Consider the following 6000-nt stretch of genomic DNA (forward strand, 5'->3'; position numbering starts at 1 on the left):
TGAACTCTAGAAACTTTGCATTTGTTTTGGCTTCAAAATGAGCACCCACCATTAAACTAGAACTGTGCTGATGAATTTGAGGCTGTTTCTCTACAGCGTGACAAAAGATGACTGGGTCAGACAGGTATACAGCAATGTATCACCAACATTTTGAAGGCTATCACAAGTGTTAGTATTTCTCTGAATTTTATCAGGAAGCATTAAGGAAGTGGGTTTCCACATGCCCTGAAGTCCTGATTCTGCTAACCATTTAGAAACTCCAGAGATTTACCATGTACACATCTTAAATATGTATTTAACTAGCAATTTCTCTGTGCTCATGTTCTAAGAACTCATACCAGGAAATATGGTACTAGCACAGAGAAGCTGTCACCAATTCAACACAAAATTCAGCCTGGTGAAGCAGACTGTCCACGTGCATCTCTTTTCTGTTCCAGGTGTTTTGAAGACAGCAAGGTCAAGAGATGGAAGCAGTATATTGAAGAGTAGGAATGACAAGACAACAGATAATGTCATAATGAGGCAAATTACAGTGTCTGTCATTTGGTAAGTCAACAGCAGTAAAATAGAGGAAAAGAACCAAGGCTCAGTGAGCAGTCAGGTACTTCTACAACACTGGGCAGCAGGAAAAAAAAGTCCTAGGAAAAATGACCAGAGCAGATGGAAGGTTACACTCCCTACCTCTCCTCTATCAGTGCCTATTGGTTTCATTTTAATCATGTGTGTAACTATTATCTATACTGTACACCTTCACACAGGTGTCCTGCGTTAGCACAAACCTGGGAATGCTGCTAGCAATACATTTTCAATCTGAATTACTCTCTATTTTAATTTGCATGGTGTCTTTATTTTCTGCTTTCAAGTCTGTAGTAGTGCACTGTAGTAGTAGTGCACAGTTGCACTCCCCTTGCCACAGGGATCCTTGTGTTCAATTTAGTAGCAGATATCACAGAGATTTGCCAGTTCAGGATTAGGCACTGGCAGTCTTTGGATGGTGTAAATTATCACAGCTGAATTGGAGTAAATAGCATTGGGTTGTTTACTTAAGAATCAATTTTTAACGACTCTGTCAGACACCCTCTGGCAAATCCAGCACAGCTGTTCAAACATTAAAAGGCCAGGGTGACTGTTTCTCCTCTGTGCACCCAGGCACAGTCTGGCATCTTCACACAACCCATTCCCATCAACAGAGTGCTAACAGGTGCTGGCTAAAGACTGGGCACAAGTACAGCTACTGTGAGGACATGACATGGTCATCTTCTGTGAGAGACATGCAGATGCTTCCCTGCTAAGTGCCAGGAGCCCTCCCTAGAAAAAGAATCGAGCGGTTGCCTGGAGCTCCCCTTTCAGCTTGGACTGCAATTGATTTCTCATTGCAGAACGTGATGTTTGCTGGTAAGGTGGATATCAGATTTTGAAGACAGCTTGTTCCCTTGCTGCCTATGTGACAATATTGGTTTTGGGACAGGGACTCTATTAAAATCATGTGACTATGTTCTGTATTTGGGCTTAGTAAGCTACAGCATGACCTGCATGTTGCTTCTTAGTACAAGACCTAAAACACAGTCACTTCTACTGTAGCCAGCCTGAGACCTTTCCATCTGTAGCATTAGAGTTAGGGTAGTATAGTTTGGTTGCAGTTGGACTTGGTGATCTTGAAGGTCTTTTCCAACCTGACCAATTCTATGATTTCTGTAATTACATCCCCACGCCTGACAGAGGCATTTTGCATAACACGAATTGAAATACACACTGGATGTGTTTCAGTTCAGACTGCATGCGTTGGCTGAGCACAGCCTGGGTCATCCTAAAAAGAAAGATATATCTTAAAACAAAGATACATTGTGCTTTACATCCAACTAAATGTTCTGAATGGCTTATTAATATAGCAAAAACAGATCTTTCTCTCCTTCAGTGTACTGACTTGTATGCGAAACAGAACACAAAATGAGCTTCATGATACACTTTCCAGAAGCCATCCATTCTGTGAGATGAATCCTTACCAACAGTTTTGTCAGCACTTCAGTTTAATCCCATGAATAGCCTTTCAAAGATACTCTTAGCATGGGGATGGTTTCCTCAAAATCAAAATCAAAAAGATCAGTTTTGGTGTGACTGACTTGCCAAAAACCAGGGAAACTGGATAATCTACAACGAAGAGTGCTTGCTCGAGACAGCCTTCAGCTGATTCATCTGACTTCTGTTGCATTTGCAAGTTCCTTTGAGACATCCCCTAGCAGGGAATCCTTACCTTGCTGTCAGGCTTTGTAAAATGAACACCAGGCATCAGCCATCATAGGCTATGTGTTATGGTCAGTCTCTCATTGTGAATGTTAAATTAGGAATGTCTTAAAAAAGCACATGGCTAGAATCGTCCTTTCATGCTTTGAGGAATTTTCCTCTGCCTAGTGTGGCCCTCCACACCTATGGATGGCCATCTTTAATGATATATGAAATATTAGAGCCGTAGGTCACATAGAAACCATTAATGGTTTTTGTGTCGAGGGTGAGACCGCTTCCATAGGCTTGGAATTGCTGGTGTAATATTGGATTGCTAACTCTATTCTTGGCTGAGGATAAAAACAGGCTACTCTAAAATACTTAGATTGTTTATTAGATAATCTTAAGTGGAATGGCTGTGGGTGGATGAACAAACACCAACAAGGATGTAACAGCATGTAATTATTTGATTTGATGTTCGTGTTTTGTTCCAGAAATGCTGAATCATAAAAAAGCCTTATGGCAAAGATGTTGCTGGTGTTATGTTTGTCCCTCCGCTTCTCCCCTCCACACAGACTGGACAGCTCCACATGAAATGTATGGTGATTTGCAGATACTCCATATGAGACTTAAGGAAACAGTGCTAGCTGAAAGATGACCAGGCTTTACATTCCTCGGGTTCTGTCATGGAAAGAAAACTTGCCCTGAGATCAGTAAATTAGCCAGGCGTGCTTAGTTTTCTTTGGTAATAGGAGGCTTGTTTTCCCCAAGAAGGTCAAATGTTAAGGCCTGTTTGGTTTTGTAGCTGCGTTCTTTAGTGAATTTGAAATCCATTACCATGCACGAGGCACTGATGCTGGAAATAGGCCAGCTGAAGGCTATTTGTGAGTCTAAATACATCTACCATGTCCTCTTTTTGTTAAGTGAGGTGCTTAAAACAACCTCCTTGTGCTTTAGGAGTTCAACCTGAACTGACTGCAGGCATGTGTGAGTCAGGTTCTTCAGAGTCAGTAGTAAATACCTCCTCCCGAAAAACAAGAAGTTATTTAGCAGAGGTGCCAGTTGCATCCCATAGATAGCAGCTCTCTAATTGTTATTAGAAGGATGTGTGTGGCAGAGAGTGTCACTGCTCACATCCACGCACCTGCCAGGAGCACAGGGCTGCTGGGCACCCTGTAGGCAGTGCTCAGTGCTGAGTGTTGGGGATGCCAGGCTGCTGGGGTGCTTGGGCACAGGCGGGCGGCGTGTCCCCAGTTTGCAAAAGCAATCCAGAAGCCAGGACAGAAACAACTGTTGAAACAGCGGCTCTTTGCAAAGTAGATATTGGTGTTTTCTTCTGGACACCAGACAGTTTTGCTTTGCCAACAGATCCAGTGGGTGTTCAGAAACCATTTTTGATGCTTGGGGGTTTAAAATCGTGTTTCTTTGTTTATTCCCATCCCTATAATCACCTCTGACTCTCTCTTATTTACAGTGTTTCAGAGCAAGAGCTCCCACACCTAGCGCTGATGAATTCTGCAGGACTGGGTACCCAGCTTCCCTGTGGATATCCTGTTCTCCTGTGAATCACTGTTCCTCCTCAATACATCCTCCAGCTCGGATCAAAGACACAGAATATATTAGGTACGAAGACATCAGACAGCTCAAGCAGATTAGAAAAGGGTCACGCAAAGAAATGCATCCCAGCTTCTTTCTCGTGTCCCACCGAAAACGGGCGTGACACAAAGCATTTGTGGTATAGAAATGATGTCGTTTACCCAGAGCCTTCTGCAAATTACCCTAAGTATTTGCATTTTGTACGTGGTTCTTCCTCGCACTTGGGAATCCCTCATCTGATGGAGAATGACAGCTGTGAGCATCAGCAGAGAGCACGGCGTGCATCAGTGCAGGCCTTGGTGGTGCCGGTGTCCGTGTTGGGCCTTGCCTGCAAACACGCAGATTAAAGGAACATGAAAGCACATGGTCTGTCTGCTTCAAGTTTATGCGTTCCGTTGTGTTCTTGGTGGTTTTATTCGATGGGCCATATAGTGATATGAACAGCTGAGAAGATGCTGTACCAGTGAAATGCCAAAACTTGGGGTCAGCAGGTCAACCCAGATTATTTCAGTCGCCCCTTCTCCCTTGGCAGTCTGTGAGCACAGGTTTGGGCTGATAAGTCGTTTAAGTCTTTATTTCAGCAGTGTTTGATCTTGAAATCTGCACAAAAAAATATTCTTTTAAGGTTCTGAACATGGTTGCTGGGTTGTTTTTTTTTTTTTTGTGTGTGGTTTTGTTGTTGTTTTTCAGTAGAATGTTAAAATCCTCTTCTAACGTGTGCTTTTTGGTCCTTATTATTTAACAACAAAAGCTGTGTCTCATCTGGGACAGCAGACAGTGTGTTTGTATAATGAGAGAGCCAGTTTTTGCCAGAATGTTGGACAATCTGTTGTGTTTTTTCAAGAAGCTGTTCCTCCAGTGAGTGCAAATAGCCCAGTGGTGGACCAAAGGGCCATTCTTTTACCTGCCATTAAGCTCATACAGAGGGATGTGATAAAATGTGCTCCTCTTACATCTTACAGGGGGCTGTGTCAGTCTTACTTCAATTAACTAACTGATTATCAGTGCACTAGAAGTAATTCCTGGTCACGTCACCTTCCAGCGCTGGAGAGAAAGAGGGGCAGTGACTGCTCTTCCAGTCTGGAGAGCAGCTTGTGGGTACCAGGGGGACATGGCAGAGCACATGCATGAGCCTTTGCTGTGGATGCAGCACATTATGCACAATGTTTTGCCTCCTTGTCATTTCCTCCCAGACAGCAGTGAGGGAGATGAGGGCTGTGAGCCTTTAAATGGGGGCAGCACAGTTCCTCAGAGCAGTTGGAACCTCTATGAGTGATCGATTGCTGTGTGCATTTTGTCTTTAATGTTTGAGTGACAACGCAACATTGAGAGCCTCATGCTGGGGTAACAAGAAGACAGTAAAGCTGTCTGCATGATGGTGGTGCCAAACATGGGGAAATGGAGCTGAAGGCAGCTTTGCCTGTGTCCCTGTTTGCGCACCCTGTGACTTTCTGGTACTAACAAAAAAGAGATGGGATCTGTGATGAGGTTGGACTTCGATGCTTTGAGGGAGGAGGGTGAATACTTCGGATATAATTCATGTTCAGAGCCTGACCTTGGTGTGGTGGGGAGCAGAGTCCTTCAGCCTGCAGGTGGCCAGGATTTCACTTAAGGATTTCTGAAGCTGAAGCAGGGAGGGTATCCAAGCACAGAGCGTGGCTATTTCTGGCACAATGAGGACTGCTGTTAATGACACTGGAAAGTGATTTTTTCTTTTTTTTTAAGCCTGGCATCACTCCTTCAAGCAAATTAACATCTGATACATTTGCATTTCTACGTGTCATTAACCCAGATGCAGACTGCAGGACCTGCAGCTTGTGTCTGTTGGCAAGGCTAAATCCTGCTCTCTCACGTTCCTAACACACTGAGGGAATTTGGAGTCTCTCTGTTTGAAGCTGACTTGCTGTTTTGACTAATTGCTTCTGGTAACAGTTAATAGCATTCTGCAAAGGCACTTCATCTGCTGACAGCAGATTGATGTAAGGAAGGGACACAGTTCACGTTTCCAAAGGGAGCATCGGGAAACCCATTACCAGCTTCATTAATCTGTTAATAATAAAATTAAAGTACAAATAAAATGTGACAAATTGGGTTCTGTTGCGAAAGTCGCTTTAACAGGAGGCTCTGAATAAAGGTCAAAACAGACTCTGATTTCTGCTGTGTTTTAGCAGTAGAATCAGAGGA

General features: G+C 43.5%; 1 protein-coding gene across 3 annotated transcripts in view; it reads left to right on the top strand.

Annotated features, from left to right (window-relative positions):
• HIVEP1 (HIVEP zinc finger 1) overlaps positions 1-4170 on the top strand; it is a 118973-nt gene extending 114803 nt beyond the window's left edge. For 2 of the 3 annotated variants that reach the window (XR_010623148.1, XR_010623150.1), the window contains exons 10-11: positions 438-546; positions 3695-4170. The gene's annotated coding sequence lies outside the window, so the exon portion shown is untranslated. Of the gene's footprint in view, positions 1-437; positions 547-2714; positions 2818-3694 lie in introns of all 3 variants that reach the window. The other variant, XR_010623149.1, reaches the window with a different exon arrangement.
• The last annotated feature ends 1830 nt before the right edge of the window (positions 4171-6000 follow it).

This window comes from Cyrtonyx montezumae, unplaced genomic scaffold (assembly GCF_038088225.1).
Source record: "Cyrtonyx montezumae isolate F1298 unplaced genomic scaffold, pur_monq_1.0 scaffold_8, whole genome shotgun sequence".
NCBI classification, from domain to species: Eukaryota; Metazoa; Chordata; class Aves; order Galliformes; family Odontophoridae; genus Cyrtonyx; species Cyrtonyx montezumae.